Genomic DNA, 20,453 nt, shown 5'->3' on the forward strand with positions numbered 1-20,453 from the left:
CCTCTCCTGAAGCCTCTCCTCCATCGAGCGCCGCACTCTTTCTCTCCACAGCGCCTCCCCAGCCGGCGAGCAGGCAGGTCCTGTGTCTGCAGGGCTGCTCCGACATGAGCAGCCGATGCCCGTGCCGCCGTGGGGGAGCTCCGTCGCGTCCGGTCCACAGCCGGTCCGCAGCTCTCCTCATCCCCGGCATTCGGGGAAATCCCCAGCGCACACCGTCGCCCTCCTTTCTCCGTCCTCCCCACGCCACTCACTCATCTCCGGGGCCGGGGATGGGAGCCCCCGACCTGGGATGGACGGAGCTCACGTTGGTGCGACCATCCCCAGCCCCCACCGGGCTTGCCCAATCTTCAGCCTAGTGGTCCGTACCCTGGTAGAGCAGGATCATGGAAGAACTTTGGTGCTTGGATTGTTACTATGGAAACAGAGCTGTTGGCAATCAAGTGGGTGGTCCAGACACAATCCTATCCCCTCCTGTATAAAGGGGCTTTGTTCTGTGCATGTTCTTAAGCTCTAAGGTGCCTCTGTGATGGTTGGCCACATGCCCTCTGGTAGCTGACCTCAGGCCTTAAGCTTGGACAGGCCCCTACCACTCCATTCCCTGGTGGGTCCTTCATGCAACAGTGCAGGGATTCATCCCCCTTGAGCCATTCCAGAAGAAACCTGAAACGTTTAAGACCCATCGAGGGGGTTTGCCCATGTTTCTGCATTAGAGAGTTCCACCTTGTAAATATTCAATCTCATCCAATGGGAGTCCAAAGTGGTGGACAATCAAAGCTTGTCACCAACCTATTGAATTCTGGCAGCACGATGAGCAGCACAACAAGCCTACCTCTGCTCCCTGCAACCCCCCTCTCACTCATGCTTTACATACATTAACACTTGACATCTTCTTCCTTCTCCCACTGTTGGTGAATGAGACGCGCCTCTCGGCAGTGGCTGACATCAGATCCAATCAAGTTGTTTGTACCAGAATATGGTGAGCCAATCACAGCTTCTTCGGTCCACAAGCTGCCTTTGTTGATTGTTTTCCGCTGATCGCGGCCTTGTCTGTAGCCACATACTCCATAAATATATCTACAACCGCAATGGGTTTATGCTGACCAATTTAGGACGCCGTGTACCAGCCAAACCCCGGAGCACTGGGGTATAAAGGGCCCACTGGGAGATGCAGTGATTTAGGGGTGTGGCCAGTCTCCAGACAGGGTGTGGCCATCTGTCTCAGAGTTTTAGCTAACCAATAGAGAGTTCATAGTCTGGACTAGGGATGCCAATCACGGGGCATTTTTTTCAATCCCGGGATTGAAAAATGCTCAATCCCAGGATCAGGGCCGTTTTAACAGCAGTGTGGGCCCCTGGGTAAATCAATGCACTGGGGCCCTTACCCATTCTCCCCTCCTAGGGGTGGGGGGTGGTATCAGCAGCAGCTTTGATGTCCCACGGGTGGCAGGGGGTGCTCTATCTTCCATTCAACATGTAGGACCTGGAGCAGTAACTTCTGCTAATTAATCCTTTACTGCACAGGTGGTGGGAGGGAGAACACTAACGTGTGGAAGGGGGCACTGAGCTGAATGAAGGGTCCCTTGTAAATGACTTCCAGGGAGGTAGGGGGTGTTTTATACGCAGGGGAGGGTTGGATAATGGAGTGGGCTTAATATTTGTCATTGTTGGAAGGGCAGCCTGTTTGACTGCAGATATCGCCATTATCTGGAAATAGATTTCTTAGCCTTCAAAAGTATAAAAACCTAGCGTTCCAACTTTCAGGAGGTGCTGGGAACTTGGGAATCAGAGATCAGGAGCCAAAGCAATCCATTTACAAAAATATAATACTGTACACCAGATGTTTGGAGCTGGAGCAGGGACCGGCTGCTGGAAGGCTGATATCTCTGGTTCTGGACATGATAGAGACAAGCAGCTAGTGGGGGAGATTCTGTAAAGCAGAAATGCGGTAAAAACCCCGTTTTCGGGGTTTTTACCGCATTTCTATATGCTATATGCCCCCTCCGCAGTGCCAGCGCTGCGGAGGGAATCGCCAGCAAAAGCTGGCGAATCCCTGCAGAAGCCTATGGGCTTCTTACCGCAGCGCTGTTTGAGGGATCCATCACGGATCCCTCCCAGCGTGCCCTGCGGCCGGCGCCGGGGTCTGCGCATGCGCAGATGGACTCCCGGGTCACAGACCCGGAAGTCCAGTGCCGGCACCGCATCGCAAGTGACAGCTCTTATCGCAAGAGCTGTCCCTTGCGTTAATAACGGCATATATTACAGCATATGCCGTTATTAATAATGCGGTAGCCGGCGATAATGGGCGCGGATGTTACAACATCCCGCCCAGTGTCATCAGAAAGGAGAGAGTCCCAGCTTTTGGAATATACTCTCAGTCAGAGAGAACCTGAGAAATATGATTGGGAATTGCAATTAACAGGTCGGATGTGGACTGATGTTTTGAAGTTGGATATCTCCAGTTCCCCAGGGCCGATTTTCGAAATTCTGGTATCCCTGGAAAAAAGGGACCCCCAGCTATCAGCAAAGGGCCCTTATACACCTGGGGCCCCTGGGCAAGTGCCCATTAAGCCCATATGAATAGACGGCCCTGCCCGGGATTCTCGGGATTGGCATCCCTAGTTGTGTCAGGCGTGTCTCATACCCACACCGGCCGACCCACACATTTACTTACATTAGTGGGAGGGCAGGAGTGGAGTGGGTTTGGAGGTACACGGTGCCTCCAGGCTCATGCACCTCCTCCTTAGCAGACAGCAAAGCAGCCGGGGAAGAGGCAGGCCTGAAAGGAGGCAGGCGGGCGGGCAGAGGAGCAGAGGCGGGTGTGCGGAGGAGAGTGGAAGGGGGCGGGCACAGGAGAAGGCTGCATCAGAGTGGGCGGTGTGGGCGGTGTGGCCTGCACAGCATGACCTCTACTGTCACGCTACACAGGCCGCACGCAGGGGTCAGGATTCGGGAACAGCCGGGCAGCATCTGAGCGAGTGTAATTCCGAAATCATCGGATTGGATACTCCAATCCCGGCATTGAAATCCCAGAATTTTTGGGGCCAAATCCCGGGATCCCGGGATTGGCCACCCTAGTCTGGGCCCGTTTGAACTATATATATATATATATATATATATATATATATATATATATATATATATTAAATTTTGCTAATACATGCATGATAATGTACCAGATTAATAATGATAATGCACTGTAGAAAATACACCCTATTCCCAAGTGCAAGTGGCCACCCAGGCATTGGTGTCCACTGGGGGGTTTCCCCTGTACCCCTGTGGACCAGTCCAACCCTGGTCTGAGGCCAGGAGCTAGGATGATGGGTGGTCTTTTTTACATGTACTGGGTCCCACATTTTCTTATTGCAGCTGGTCCGACCCCCCTGGTCTGACCCCCCCCCCCTTTCCCCCTCTGTCCCTCCCAGGCAGCAGCACACACCTACAGCATGTGCTGTGCTGACAGCAGGCTCAGCATGAGCGTCTCACTGACAGTGTGAGAGCTCATGCTGAGCCTGCTGTCAGTACAGCACATGCTGTAGGTGTGTGCTGCTGCTGGGGGTGGGGGGGTGGACAATAACACTCCCCCCCTCGACTTTAGAGTGCATTTTCACACACCCCCCCTAAAAATTTGGTGGCCACACCACCCATGATTAGGCCATGCCCCCAAAAGTTTACCAGGGCCCGGTATACCTCTCGGCTGCCCTGGCCCTGCCTATGACATAAGTTGGAATTGGTGACTTTTCGTATGTATCCACCACCTGCCAATAAGGAACAGCTACAACTAAGCGTTCCGATTCAGTCTATAACTTTCAGAGAAGACAGTGACATCACATCAAGAAATGTAAATTGGGAAGAAAAGATAAATAAGAGAACAAGAAGTACAAAACATCCTGATGGGGTTAAATAGTTAATTGCATGCTTTGTGTGAAATGAATGAAACAATTAGAGACTGTGCTCATTAATACAGCCTCCAACAGGGCGAGTGTACTTATGGATATGCAGAAACAGCGCTAAGCTAAATGAGGTGTTTCATTATTGATGTTCCGGACCGCATGTCCTCAGTGGGGAAATGCACCAGTGTCTTCCTTACAGGAGGAACCTCAGGTAACAATAGCCAAATCCAAACAATATTTTCTGATTCTGCAGATACAATAAACAAAACGGAAATCTATTAACAATTGCTTGATGCTAAAAGTCAACCTGGTTAGTTGCATACAGTGATGAGACACCCGCCTCACCTTTACTGATACATCTTTCATTAACAGCCAATTAATTATACATTTCTTTTTCATAATGTTAATTGCTCATATCACAAAAGGACAATGTTCCATTCAATGTCTGTCATTTTTAAAATCTAACTGTCAAATTGCATGTAATGAATGCAGTTAAAGTAACAATATAAAAAATATATTACATACAAAGCATAATTATTTTATACATTTTAATATAAACGCTTCATATTCATCTGTTAATGTCTCATTTGGCATTTGTAACTTCCTAGGACGGAATTTGTCCTTAATTGTTCTGCATGGAATTCAAACTATGGGGGAGATGTATGAAATCTTGTAGCGAGATATTGTGGAGAGAGATACCAATCAATCAGCTCCTGTCAAGATTCAAATGGGTTGGTATTAAAATAGCGATCCGAGAATGCCAACAGAGGCATCCCAATTTTCAGAATCACAACGGATGCCATTAGGTATTTTAACCCCATCCCTAACCTTAATGTACCGCTCCTCTTGCCTAACCCTAACTGTCCCCTCCCACAGCAGAACCCTAACCATCTCCTTCCTCCCCATACAGTGTTGGACTGGGATGTTAAGGGCCCACTGGGGGATAGTGCGGGTGGGCCCAGCTTGTGACATCACAACATGATGTCATGGTTGCACCCATCCACCTCCTCTAGGAATGGAGCTGAAATCCTGCACCGCCCGCGGCAGGTTAGTCACTAGCCGATGACTGCCTGGTGGCAATAAAAGTTATTTTGTAGCTGCCAGGTCAGTCCTCTGCTACTGACTGCCCAACATAACACTTATTGACGGTTTGTGAAAGGCCCTGCCCCCTAAAAAATGGGTGGGGTCATAAATCAACGAGTCCTACTGGTGACTTATCTGGTTCCCCACCAGTCCAGTCCAATTCCCCGTAGCCTAACCCTAACCTGACCCATTGTGCCTGAACTTCAAAGTTGCCATCAAAAATTGTGGGGCCTGGGACTCACAAAATAGACAGGGCCCCAAAATAACCAGGGCACTTTCCACGCTTCTCTAACTCTACATTGCTTCAAGGCAAATGTGAACTTTGTTTATGTAAGGCAGTACCCACTGATGGCAACCCTGCAAACCCTAACCCCTGTACTTAGCATCTGGATATTGACCATCGAGCTGCCACTGTTGGCATTCCCATTGTCAGACACACAGCAGCCTACCAACCACGGGGAACCTGACCGCATCCCTTTCAGTTTTATTTATGACCAGTGGAGGCTGCAGATGGGTTCTCCAGCGCAGTTCAAAATTAAAATAGGGGAGGCACAGCAACTGCCATTCCAAACTGACCCACTGGCAGTGGGTGTGGCTCCCCTATTTGAATTCTGGATTGTGCCGCAGCCCTGCCTCTGGAGCAGCCAATGTTTATGACTATGATGAGCCATTTTACAAAAATAAAAAGATATTTTAAGCAGTAGAAGCAGCAATCAAAAAAGCACAATGGAGTTTGAGGTGCAACCGAGTGGATATGTTTTGTTTTGTAGCAACTGTCCCGCCAAGCAAGACTTTTTAATAACTTAATGAACCGTTTCTATATTCAGTGGATTAGAAGCAACTGAAATCCCCGTTATCCACCGCTGGAATTGTATATAACTTGGAGGTTACTTCTACTGTATGTAAATCAATACTGTGCTTTAATAAAACTAGTAACATCATGTTCCACTGTCAAACATTTCAGAAAATGTTTTTTTCCCCTTACCTGAAATGATGAAATAGGCAGCAAGGTAGACAGGCGTCTTATCACTACTGAGGCACACTGACAAACCATGTCAGGCTTGTTTAATCTCTAAGCTGTCACATAGCGCGGCACAATCACACTCAATTAAATGACTCTTCCATTTGTCCTGATTATTATTGAGGTGACACTTTCTCCGGCTCCACCACCGCAATTTGCAGGACTAGAATTTCCTTTCAACAGAAAACCATGTCGAAATGAACTGTTAGTTTTATAGAAGCCGGAATATGTGTTTGTAAGAGTAGGAGGAACACAACGATTTACAGAGGGTGATATATGACACTTATGTATCTGAAATATGAAGATAAAACGGCAGAAATGGGAAACCACTGAAAGAACATTGCAAAACAAAGTTCTAGAGTATCTTGAAAACATAATAAAACTATGAAGAATGGGTAGAAATTCAATGATGGTTATTCTAGCGACTGCTGTTGCTATATTTTGCCGTTGGCAATTGTATGCAAATAGGGATGCCCCTGGCGGCCTCCTCGTTTCAGTGCTATGGTGGTCAATTGCTGATATTTCAGAACCATTGTTGCAAATCAAGGGCCAAATGTAATAAGGCCAGAAAGTGAGAGGGTTTTGGGAGAGTTTTGACATTTTTTTAAAGCTGCAATCATTTGCATGGCATAAATCAACCTGGTGTTTTAGCGTGAATGATTGCCGCTTTAAAAAAATGGAAAAACTCTCCCAAAATCTCTCACTTTCTGATACTCACATCCTAAAGAAAAATGAAGAAAAAAGCAGCGCTGACTTACAATAGTTAAAATCAAGATAAGATTTTTATTGTCGTTGTAAAACAACAGAAAGATTGTAAAACTACGAAATTATAATCTTGGACACAGAAAAAGCAAATTAACAATTTTGGTTAAAATCAGTAACTGCAGCTGGGACCAAATGGAAAGTGGACTGATTTTACATTAAAATAAATACATTTTATTTAATACAATGAAAACCGTATGGTAGAATTGCTGGTATTTGATGCAAATTAGCCTCACATATGAAATGGGGAAGAAAGGGGGGCTGTCCGTTCCTATTATGCTTCGAATCGGGACCATAAAAAGTGCAAGGAATAAATGTTACCGTCCACCTGTTAGTTGAAGACTGTGGTGAGTCTTGTTCCTCCCAGGGACTTCAGGCCTGAATGCATTAGGCCGAGTCACCATCCAAGATTATGGGAGGACACCCAAAGGTTGCAGTCAAAGATGGAGGTGTAGGGATCCTTTAATGCAGATCAGTCCAATTTCCATTTGGTTTTATTTGATTTTAACTATTGTAAGTCAGCGCTGCTTTTTTCTTCTTTTTTCTTTGGTATATATCCAGTTGAAGTCTGACTAACCTGACACGCTTAGCAGCTACCAGTGAACCATCTCAAGTCCAAGCGCCACCTTCCCCTTCTCTTTGAAGGGGTACACAAATTTCTTGATACTCACATCCTATTACCGGTCTGGGTGCCTCTGTAGACTCGTAGGCAGAACTGCTCGCACAGGACACAGAAAGATCTCCACTAACAAGTTAGTTACCCAACCACTCCCGTTTCCCACCCCAAAACCCTTCCTGTCATTAATTTTGAGACTAATACCTCGTTGCCACCACCATCACAAATTACGCACTGCGAGTGTCACACAGCTCACCAGCCAAGAAGCATATGTATGGATGGAGCTGGCCTCATTCGCCAACCGCCAGCTGCCAGAAGGGGATGCGCGCTCTGACAGAGCTCGCCGCCACCCTCCACCGCCTCCGCTGCAGTCCTTTGCAACCCCCCAACCCTTCCTGTCTTCCTGAAGTGGAGATGGGCAGGGTTTCCATCCCCCCGCCGCTGAAACTTGGATGCGCGTGTGTATGAGACACTCGTGTCCCAGTCAGATGGATCGCCTCTCCGCCGGCAATTGCCAGCGGGGCATTCTGCAATCCCCGGCGCTAAATGAGAGGTGCACCATCTGTACAGTAGCTTGTGGTTAGTAGTATGAAGACTGTCTCCCGCAGTGATGCTCTAACATAGGCCATTATTCTGGTCCATTTGCAGGGGGACCGATGCTTTTGTTCTGCTTTTCTTTGCATGTGCATATGCAGGGTGCGTGCACTTAGGACAGTGGGTGGGGGGGGGGGGGGGGAGTGACCGCGTCCCACCAATCGCAAGGCTGGGTTAGTTAGACTTGCAAGGCTGCTAATTTGCAGCCTTGCGAATCAACCAGAATAACCCCAAGTGACAAGATGGTGCCACATATGCACAGTACTTGGTGGCCATCTTGGTGCAAGGAATGCGGCCTCCCTGCAGGAACAATATAAAGTCTGCTCAGTAGCACACTCCTTTCAACAGGATATATCATAATAGAGACTTCTCCTTTAAGTCATTTTATTACCTATTAAAAGGAAACAGGTCTTGGTTTAAAATTTCTGATAAAGCCGCTATCCTACCTTTTTACTTAATGAATACATTTGCATTAAACACACGTACATTCTATAAATTTCCAAATCAAAATTCTGAAATTCCAATGTGAGTTCCCCCTAAAGCATCTTTGCTTTAGAATCCAGTATCTGAAGCCATTTCTTCATGTAAATTGCAGATAGCCGCTGGCAGTGGCCCAGATCTTTGCAGAATACTGTATATTCCCATACACTATTATTTATTCATTTAGCCATTTTTAATAATTGATGTTTTCTGAGAATTTGTTAGATACAATGCAATTGTAAGGTTAACAGATTGCAAAGTATTTCAGAAAAAAATACTATTTTGATGAGCCTCTCTCCTTCCCATAAATAGCCTAATAATACAGATTATCATTTTATTAGATGGATACCTGTACAATGATTTTTTGTATGCAGCTTCAAGATGCCTCATCTGTAGTTCCCATAGATGTAAATGGCACCTGAGTAACCCTTGAAGAATCTTGCTTCACATATGTCTCCTAGCAGGAATCAAGGAGAAGTACTAAGGCTGGGTGTTGAGACACCAAACCTCCAGAAGTCCGCAGCTATTTTTAATCTCCTATTATAATACTAGAAAAAGATACATAGTATTTTTTCCTTTTTTTCTTTCTTTATAAGCGCCTAAGTATTTTTCTGGTCCCTTATGTTTCTGCCAGAAGAGAAGCATTTTAAACTGTGTACTTTATCCCTGGAATAAAGCATTTTTTTATTGCAGTACCGTTGGTGCAGCCATGTTTGCCAGTATCACATGGGCCTTAGTCAGCCAATCCTCACACTCCTGCAGGTATAAGTATGCTGGGAAGAGCACTCCTCCCTTGTCAGTGCTTCAGCTGTCTAACCTCCAGTTACATGTCTCTGTCTGCTGTGGTTGTCTGCTTCATTGCTCCAGGCTTACAGCTCCTGTGGCTGCGCTCCACCTTAAACAGACAGCACCACTTATTACTCTGTGGCATACCTCCCAACTTCTGTGTTGATGAAATAGGGACACCCGCGCGCCCGAAAAGGGGGTGGGGTGTATGCAAATGAGGGTGTGGCTTATGCTAATCTGCCGCAACCTCATTTTCATACGAGAATTGACGCTGTGCGCATGCGCACAGTGTCTATTCTATTAGATTGGGGGGTATCCCAACTGCCACCCCCCCGCAGCGGGACAATGCCTGCCGCGGGTGGGACAGCGGGACAGGACCCGAAAATCAGGACTGTCCCGCTGTAATCGTGACAGTTGGGAGGTATGCTGTGGTGCCGCCTGACTCCTGTTGATGTCCCAGCATCATTCTTCCAGCTCCTCTGTAATGTGCTACCGTTGTTGAGCATACTAACCTTCAACCATTGATTGATTGTCTTAACATCGATTCCTCATAGTCATCATTGATTGTTCGTCTCATCATCAATTCTTCATTCTCGCCATCGAGTGTTCGTCTCAACATCGATTCTTCACACTCATCATCGATTGTTCGTCTCAACATCGATTGTTCTAAATAAAATAGACTTCTTTTATGTACCTTGTCATACCGGTCACACCTTCGGGCTCAGTAGTAGTGGTCATGCATCTCTAGGAACCCTATACGGGCCCCCTGGTTTATATACGCTCCTGCCCTTATGCCTGATACTTCCCAGGTCAGCTTTACCCAGTGGTGGACCTACCATTGGTGCAGCAGGTATAGTGCACTGGGGCCCCTCAGGACTAAGGGGCCCACTGCTGCCCCTGTCACCCTATTTCTGCCACTTACTGTTTTTCCCCTGTCACACTCTGCCTCCCCCTGCCACTCCCTGTCACCCACTGCCATGTTGCATAGGAGGAGGGCCCAAATTACCTGGGCCCGTAACCCATAAGTTCCACCACTGGCCTCAACCCGCAGGCATGACATTTATTTGTCAATACATTTGTTCTATACGTCTTATAGACTTCGGAATAAGCTTGTTCCAATTCTTTGTGGGGATAATCGTGTTCTTTAAATGATTCTATCAGTTCTGAGGCTTGCTCTGGGAAAGTTTCTATGTTAGACAGTTCCATCTGGACTGCATAAGTTGCCCTTTAGGATATTGCGTTTCCATTGTACGTAATGGGTGCTTTCATCGTGTATGTATGAATTAGTATTGTTTTACAGATTAAGGGGGATATTCAATCTCCGGTGAGCACCTCCCATCGGGGAGATGCCCGCCGGGCCCATTTCAATGCTGTCTTCCCCGACAGCATTGAGCAGGGTATCTTGGCAGTACGAGCCCGACATCACAAGCGGTCGGGCTCGTTCTGCCGAGAACAGCCGGGAAGAGACGAGCTGCCGGCTGCAGCTCGCCTCTTCCCGGCCGCAACTCGCGGCCACGCCCCCTTCTCGCTCCCCGGCAGGTGGGACATTGAATCCCGCCTGCATGTTCTCGGTCGAGCTGACCGAGAAAGGGACTGGGTCACGGCGGTCGAGCAAGCTCGACTGCCGTGACCCTGACATTGAATACCCCCCTTAACATAATTATATGAAATCATTTTGTTTACTGTGGATTTGAGGGTCACACCGAACTTACATACACTAAAGGTTCTAAAAAAGATAAGAGGGGATGTTGTTCATAGCAACCAATAAGACTCTGTATATCCTATTATAGCATGCATGTCCAACCTATGGCTCTCCAGCTGTTGTGAAACTACAAGTCCCATCATGCCTTGCCACAGTTTTGCTATTAGAGGAAGCTAAAACTATGGCAAGGCATGCTGGGATGTGTAGTTTCACAACAGCTGGAGGGCCACAGTTTGGACATGCCTGTATTATAGGATGCAATAGAGGAATGATAGACAGAATCTGGTTGCTATTGACAACATCACCTCTTTTTATTTTTGGAACCTTTAGTAATTTTATCCCTTCTCCTCTAGTCGAGATTCGGCCTGTTTTCACCCTATTCCGTCTGATTGGGTGAAAAGTGGGCAAATCGGATCTGGGGGTCGATTCTGGTTGACTCTTAGCGAACTGAATTTGGCCCCTGCCCCGGCGGGCAGGGTTTGCGGAGTGCAAACCCCATCCTGCGAATGGCCTCGGTGATTTACAGTGTTGCCGGGCCGTTCGCAGCGGGGAGGGAAGGGGGCAGGGACAGCGCTGGGCGTTCCCATGGGTATGCGGCTGGGACGAAGTCTGCCAGGGGTGGAAGGCTGACGGAAGGAAGACGTCAGCTTCCCGCCTTGTCTTCGTCCGGGGCGCCCGCAAATAGACCTATTACAAGCAGTATTTGTCCCTGCTTGTATTTTCTAACCACTTGTATGCAAAAAAAAACATGAACTAATCTGTAATCAAGTATTACATAATATAAAACAAATTGGTTTATAAACCAGGCCTGGCCTTTGGGCAGGGAAAGGCTTATTGCCTCATCATTAAAATGCTTCCTGTTTGAAGGTACAGCTAATGTCTTTATTATCACAATGCTTACCTAATGATCAGCCTGTGAAGATTAGACTGGATTGAGAATTCAATTAACGATGGGCAGAGATAAATTCATTTCTGCCTTACATGATTCTTAAATTGAAACCTAATTACTATATATAGGATAAAGCATAGCTTATGTGGCATTAAGTGTGGATGGAGCAGACTTTGTTGCAGTATCACATCTCTTTCATTGCAGGATAAATGGGTTGCAGCCTGGACCACCCGGGGTAATGGTAAATTAGGAAGCAACTGGCTACAATCCATTTATCCTGCACCGATAAAGACTTGTCTGTAGAACAGAATATTTAACCCCTTCACTGGCACTCCCGAGAATATTCCAGGCAATGCTAAAGTGCGCAGACTGGCAGACCCAGAAAATTCTCGGGCTTGCCACTGTCTGTCTCATAGGGCCTTATTCTAGTTCACTCTTTCTGACAAAATCTTAGATGGACAAAACCATGTGCACTGCAGGTGGGGCAGATGTAACGTGCAGAGAGAATTAGATTTGGGTGAGTTATTTTGTTTCTGTGTAGGGTAAATACTGGCTGCTTTATTTTTACACTGCAATATAGATCTCACTTTGAAGTAAAACTCCACCCAAATCTAACTCTCTCTGCACAAGTAACATCTACCCCACCTGCAGTGCACATGGTTTTATCCATCTAAAAAGGATTTTGTCAGAAAGAGTGAAATAGAATAACCCCCTTATAGTGCCGGGCAGTGTCGCTGAGATGAGCGCTGAACTCAGGTTTAGCTGCTGCCTGGCTGTGTGCAACATGGAGCCGGGGAGCGGCTGATGTAGTTGTCGGGGAGCGTGCTCAGCGGCGCTGCCCGGCATCCGGAATGGTGGTTTTTTTTAGGGAGTGCTCCCCAACAAAAAACTCGCCCACTGAAGGGGTTAATAAACATGTTGTATAAATACTCATTTTAAACAGAAAAGAAACCAGATTATCACAGAGGATAAAGCATTAAGGGCCTGATTCAGACCTGCTAGCTTATAAGCGTTCTTTTGCTGCTTAGAGAGCGTGTAAACGCCACCCTCATCCCCTTGACAACATGTGAGGGGGATGTGTCCGAGAACACAAGTGGCCAAAGGGAAGAGAAATCACGCGATGATCACCGTCGGAAATAAAAGTCAGTATTAAAGCAATCTATAGTATCTACAGCAAGTTGGTCCTCGTTAGGTCGACATGGGGATAGGTCAACATGGTTCTAGGTCGATATAGGTCTAGGTCAACATGGGTCTAGGTCGACATGGGTTTAGGTCGACACAAGCATTATGTCGACAGTGTCTAGGTCGACAGTCAAAATGTCGACATGGGGTTTTTCACTGTTTTTTGAGCCGCCATGTGCCGACAGGCGGTATTTCATGCCCGACCATCCACTAGGGTGTGGTGGGAGAACAAAGTAGTGCCCGGAGCATCGCGAGCAATGCAAGGGGATACGGTGCACTGGAAACTGTCCGTGTTGGCGGTGTCGACCTTTTGACTGTCGACCTAATGCTGTGTCGACATATTGACCTGTCGACCTAACATGTCGACCTTGACCCATGTCGCCCTAGAACCATGTCGACCTAGAACCATTTCGAACTAATGCTTTTGACCTAACGATTGTCGACCAACTTGCTGTAGACCCTTATGTTTGGCAGGTGATCAGGCCGGCTTGGAGGAACTAGCCATGCGGGCTATTGCTCCTAGAACGCTGCAATGTTATCAGGCCAGCTGGCTTGAGTGGGAGCAGTTCAGACTGACCACTCTGCATGCAGGTAAGACACCAGGTGAGGTCATGTTGGCTTTTGTGTGGAGTTTTGCTGCTAAGCAGCAAATGACCACTGCTTAGCGAGCCTTGCTGAATCAGGCGCATAATAGTAAACAAATGTGCAATTTGTAAGACTTTTACTAAAATAAAAACGATCATTTCAGTTTATAGCATACATTCAATTTCGGATTTCCTCCAATAAAAATAATTGTTTGCATTTCAGATCAAGTTCTATTTAATTGAACATTTCATTTATATAATGCCATTATATTTTTTTGTGGTCTAATATCTAGAGTCTGAATTTCCTTAATTTGTGTCCTGTAATAAATTCTCCTCCTTGTCTGCCGGATCAGATTATCATAATTATTTTATTGTCGCATTTTGGCCCCTATTCTGGTTTACTCGCTCCCCTGCGTGTTTGCGAAGGGGAGCAATATTGAGCGGACACGGCAAACCTACCAGAGGGCTTCTTTGGACGGGGCGCACAAGCAGTTGCCGCAGGCTGGCGGATGGTGATTTTGGTGGATTTGCTCCATCTGCATATCCCGAGCCACCAAAGACCCGGGCGGGGGAAAATCAAGGGTTTGGTATGTACCGTAAGTACATTTTTAACTATTATTATTATACTAAAACAGTTGGTGCTTGTGTACTGTGGTTATTTTCATATTTTCTTTACATTCAGAATAAACAACCACCGTACTGTACTCTACCTTTGTATAGAAAATATCCACAATGTCAAGACCGTGTATGATGCTCTCCTCACATAAACAACTTGTTTACACCGACCAGAGCGGTACAAGCCATTGTAGGACACAGCGTATGTTCCTGAGATGTAATAAGAACACATCGTAAACAGAACCTACCTTCAACCCACGACAACAATGTGTAAATGTAGCAGAAACATTAGCCGGCCCTGACACCAGGCAGGCGTTAAGTGGATGGCATAAACAGGCTGAATTGATTAAAAATTCTGCAAACAAAAAAACATTTCCACCTTTTTTCTTTCCTGTAAAGAACTACATTAAGATATTTTGTAGAGGGAAGCGTCCTTCAGTGCTGTCATAGACTGAATGGTGTGAAGGAAGCACAGGTGAGGAGATGGATTGCATGTCAATCATCTGTTCCTGGAGAGTCTTTTTATATATATATATATGTCTTGCATTAAGTAGGCATTACGAAAAATACATCTCGTCACCGTGAAATAAATGGCGGTGATTCTGGTTAGCTTGGTAAGCTGCAAAGTTCGTGACACTGCCCCACTGAATTCACTAACCCATGGAGTAGCCCAGTGGCGTAACTAAAAATATTGCGCCCCCCCACGCGCAGTTATCCCCCCCCCGCAGTTAAACACCCCCCACCCCCCCGCGCAGTAAAGTTGCCACCTGTGGTTCGGAGCCCGGGACCACAGAAGATTTGTCTATGGTCCCGGCTCCACTGTCCGCTCCTTGCTCCAAACGAACCAACAAAAAATGTCTGCCCCCATACAGCAGACACTTTTCTGCTGTATGGGGTGGACATTTTGTGATAGTCCGTTTAGATTAGAAGCAGAAGCCAGGAGGGGACAGGGGAGCTGGGACCACAGACAAATTTTCTGTGGGTCCCAGGCTCCGATCACAGGTGAGCTCCCGGCAGACGGCAGCGGCATTACAATAGCCCCACAGACCCCGGCGCCCACACCTATACAGCGCCTTCCCGCCACCGCGGCGTCTGCGGGGCTACTGTTACGCCACTGGAGTAGCCATCACTTTTGAGCAGGTGTAAAGTGTGGTAGAGTCGTGCGGATTCTTTAAGTAAATTCCCTTGGAACTAATTGAATTCTCCCCTAAAGACGGGTATATACATGGTCAATGGCGGACAGACCGATCAGTCTGAAGTTGGTTCTGCTGTGGATGGGATGAGTGTGAAGTGTCTCACTAAAATGTACCAAACAACGGTTCATGGTTAATCCTGAATGAGGTCCAATGTAGGAATCACTGGCCAAAAGAATGATCTCCCAAATTGCTATAATAGGCTAATAAAAATGTGTCTACTTAAATTATTAAAATCTGGCTACTGAACCAATAGATGTTGAGGAAGCCACTGTACCTGTTTTAAATTGGCCGTTGCGGCAGTAAAGATCCCTGTTCTTTGTACCAAGATCACATGCCCACTATTTTTTTTAATTTACGGTGGGGGAAGGGTTGGGGCACTGCACATATGGGGATTTTAAACACACGCAAGTGATATAGAAAAATTACTAAAAAAAATTACTAAAAAACGTAATTTTTTTTTTTTCAAATTCCTTTGGAAGATTAGCCGGCACCGGTCTAGAAAAGGCACAAAGGAATCACAACTAATTAAGTAATTTACATAGCATTGTTTTTAAACGCTTTAACAATTGTTAGGTCTATCTTCGAACTGCTCCCTATTAATAACTCTTTTGTTAGACAGGATAATTGCCTCCTTGTAGTCAGCGAGGAGAACTTACTGTAACATTAGTTCACGATTTGGGAGTTTTTCTTAAGCCATGAAAGGAAGACGAATAATAAACTTAATGCTGTAAATGAATTAGATACATTTATGTGCACTGAAAACAGTTATGTCCCAGTTCAAAATATGTGACGATGGAAATTCTTTTCAAAAACAAAAACATTTTGACATAAATGCAAAGTTTTATAAACACATGGAACAAAAAGTAGCAAAGCAATGTAAGCAATGTTTATATATACTGTGTAGCGATGAATGCACTTCAGCTTTGGACAATATGGCCGATATATATCACCGTTGAATTAATTGGCAAATATATATAGTGGGCATGTGAGCTGGTGTGTAACCCCCCAATATGTCTGTAAACCAAGGTTTCCTACCCTGCTGGAATGACCGGGTCCCACTCCCGATCCCCCAATGAGAGGAGCAACCCTCCCAGAAAGCTGCCCAGCTCCCGCAACCCCCCCCCCCCCCACACACACACACACACCTCGTCGGGGGGGGGGGGGGGGGGGATCGCGCCATTTTAGCCCAGCCCAGCCCACCGCATTGCATGTCAGGGGTGTGGGTAAAATGGCACTATCATTCTGGCCAAGTTGTGTCGCTCCGCCCCCGCCCCACCCTTTTTCACTCCCGGAAGCACCGGGAGTGAAATATATAGTTTATATATAAGTTTATATATAAACGGTTATGCCAGGCTTGTCCAAACTATGGCCCTCCAGCTTTTGTGAAACTACAAGTCCCATCATGCTTTGCCACAGTTTTGCTATTAGAGAATGCTAGGCATGCTGGGATCTGTAGTTTCACAACAGCTGGAGGGCCACAGTTTGGACATGCCTGGGTTATGCCAAGACGGAACGAGAATATCGGTTGAAGTACACGTGGATTCAAAATTGGTCCCATGCCAAGCCCCAATGTCTCTGTATTTGGTAATGGCGCAGTCAATTACTGCTCAAATTTATGTAGACAAATAAAACACAAAACCATTATAATTTAGAGAATAATGCAATCCATTTACTCATTAATTGTATGCAAATTGTATGCTAAATCAGTAAATTATTAAACACGCGTGAAAAGCTATTATAATATCATAATTGTTTAAGACCTCAATGTATGCTGCCCATACACTGCTAAATAATGTAACTTGTATTAAATATTTACCATGGAAAAAAAATATACATTAAAAGAAAATCTCAATGTAAACCAGTATCAGCTGAAGAGCACATCATTTTTTTTCAAAAATTTAAATAAAATATATCATTAAAACCATACTGAATGAAATGAGAATGAAAATTTTAAAAAGATTATCTTTGCGTAACTGGACTTATATATACATCGGGGTGCAGTTGAAATCCCAGCGGTCAGAATCCCGACAGCAGAAATCTCGATGGCAGAAATCCCGGCACTTTGTCTCTCTGTGGGTGTCCACGACACCCATAGAGGGAGAATAAATTAGGGAGGATAAATCATTGACCTGAACACCATAATTTATTTTACCTTGTTGTGACATAGGAATAGCAGATGTGCAGGGATTGAACCCACTAGGCCCACTGCGTGGCGAGCGCAGCGAGCCCGCAAGGGGGGGATCCACGACCCCCACCGCCTGTCAGGATTTCGGTGGTCGGGATTCCGGCATCAGGATTTTGACCGCCGAGATTCCGACGGCCAAGATTTCAGAACCAATCCCTTCACATCTGCTATTCCTATGTCACAACAAGGTAAAATAAATTATGGCGTTCGGGTCAATAATGGTACATTTAGTGAGATTTTTTGTTTTAGAAACTTGGAGCATACAGTATGCACCCTTATATAAGGGATTAATTGTATGGCCCATGTACTAAAGATAGCAGGAACAGGCTACCGTAATTCCTGGAAATGGTCACAGGTGGCCTCCAAAATGGTTGAACAATAGTCGTTTCTGAAACAGCAACTTTATCAATTTTTCTGTTTTACTGTACTTCAAAAGGGCCTCATTTAGATGTGGTCGCAATTTCAATGGTTTCTCAACTGAGTAATTTTTGCCAGGATGCTAAATGCATCCTGGCAGCAAAATGCATTTAGAATCCCAGTGATCGGAATACTCATAACACTGATGCCGGCATCCTGACTACCACCAGGAGATCTGTGCCCGAATCCCAACAATAAGGTTGCCGGCACCAGAATTCAGACATCAATGAGGATGCCGTCCCCAGAATTCAGACATCAATGAGGATACCGGCACCAGAATTCAGACATCAATGAGTATAACATCACCAGAATTCAGGCATCAATTAGGATGCCGGCACCAGAATTCAGACATCAATGAGGATGCCGTCCCCAGAATTCAGACATCAGTGACGATACCGACACCAGAATTCAGACATCAATGAGTATAACATCACCAGAATTCAGGCATCAATTAGGATGCCGTCACCAGAATTCAGAAATCAATGAGGATGCCGGCACCAGAAGTCAGACATCAACAAGACTGCCGGCACCAGAATTCAGACATCAATGAAGATACCGGCACCAGAATTCAGGCATCAGTGAGGATATCGGCACCAGAATTCAGGCATCAGTGAGGATATCGGCACCAGAATTCAGGCATCAGTGAGGATATCGGCACCAGAATTCAAGTATCAATGAGGATACTGGCACCAGAATTCAGGCATCAATGAGGATATTGGCACCAGAATTCAGGTATCAATGAGGATACCGGCACCAGAATTCATACATCAACAAGGCTCCCGGCACCAGAATTCAGACATCAATAAAGAGACCTGCACCAGAATTCAGGTATCAATGAGGATACCGGCACCAAAATTCAAACATCAATGAGGATATCGGCACCACAATTCAGACATCAATGATAATCCCGGCACTAGAATTCAGACATCAATGAGGAAACCAGCACCAGAATTCAGGCATCAATGAGAATGCCGGCATCAGAATTCAGACATCAATGAGGATACCGGCACCAGAATTCATACATCAATTAAGATACCAACACCAGAATTCAGGCATCAGTGAGGATGCCAGCACCAGAATTCAAACATCAATGAGGATACCGGCAGCAGAATTCAGACATCAATGAGGATACCAGCACCAGAATTTAGACATCAATGAGGTTGCCGGCACTGGAGTCCTGACATCAATGAGGCTGCCGTCGCTGGAATACCAACATCAATGAGGTTGCCGTTGCTGGATACCTGACATCAAAGAGGATGCTGGAGCCGGGGGCCCTAACTGCTGGGATGTCAAAAAGTATGGGGGGGTGGGGTGCAGAGGGAGGGTAAGTATGCTTACCTGACCCCCGTTGGGATTCCTTACATTGGGATGCTGGTGTGTATTCTGACCACTGGTATCCCCACCGATGGTCACCCGTATGTATCCCATGGCTGCAGTGCAACTATGCTAAGGTGCCTTTGTGATGCAACTCACATTGAGGAATCAATCACAGAGTAATTGCCAGGAATTAGGGAGGGTAGGGAAGGGGGGTCTGTAAAAATGCAGGTGTGTCCTGTTTGTTTCCAGGGCATGCCTTCTTGTGCAACCACGGTCTCATAGACATAAAGCAAGGCCAGTGCTGCAGCTGCCACAGTCATGGCGGCCCTCGGGGAGTCAGTGTTCCTTGCATCTGTGTCACTTTGCCATAGAGTACACACTAGCTGAGAATGGTGCGCTGGCTTCTTTGTGTGTCTCTGTTTACTTGTGATTGGCTTCCACATGTGCGCTGACTTCCAATTCCATCGATGAAAAGGATCGCTGCTGCCTCGCCATTGCCCCAGCATCTGAATCTTGCTGTACGTATGTAGGTATCTATACAGGGGGGTTTCAAAGGAGGAGAAGACCCATGTGCAGCCTCCGCTGATGACAATTAGACTTGCAGATCTCCTGGGCAAATATCCAGTGTGCACATGGCCGCGCAAATGGCTGCGGTGCCCAATTTACCAGTGCTTTGTGTCTCCAACGCTCTGGTGCTATGGAGGGAATAAGTATAATGTATGGGTGCAGTGTGTGCGGTGTGGGCCCCCCTGGACCCAGGGGCCCATGTGCACCGGGCACACTGCACCCATTATAGAAAGGCCTATGTATCTATAATGGGTGCAGGGTGTGTGATGCACATGGGCCCCTGGGTCCAGGGAGGCCCACACTGCACACACTGCACCCATAGACTGTATTTAACTCTTTGCAGGTGCTACAGAAATCACAGATGGTCTCCATCTCCAATGTCCAGATACAGCACTATAATTAATTAAATCTAGGGTGCAAATTAACCTAGAACGCACACTTACCTACCCTCCCGGAATGGCCAGAAGGGTCTTAAAAATCAGGTCTTCCACCTTGCCCCCTGGAAGGATGGGCAAGCCTCCTGAAATTAGCGGGGGCCCCACACCCCCTCCCTCTGCTGGTCAAATA

The 20,453-nt window shown here is 46.4% G+C and overlaps 1 long non-coding RNA gene across 1 annotated transcript; it reads right to left on the reverse strand.

The window, feature by feature from the left end:
• Positions 1-3,732: 3,732 nt before the first annotated feature.
• Positions 3,733-10,154, reverse strand: LOC146046261 (uncharacterized). The gene is made up of 3 exons (XR_014465811.1): positions 9,745-10,154; positions 5,959-6,167; positions 3,733-4,137 (listed from the first exon to the last, which is right to left on the reverse strand). It is a non-coding gene; the product is annotated as an uncharacterized LOC146046261 (long non-coding RNA).
• Positions 10,155-20,453: the final 10,299 nt, after the last annotated feature.

Source organism: Crinia signifera, chromosome 11 (genome assembly GCF_055691185.1).
Source record: "Crinia signifera chromosome 11, ASM5569118v1, whole genome shotgun sequence".
Taxonomy (NCBI): Eukaryota; Metazoa; Chordata; class Amphibia; order Anura; family Myobatrachidae; genus Crinia; species Crinia signifera.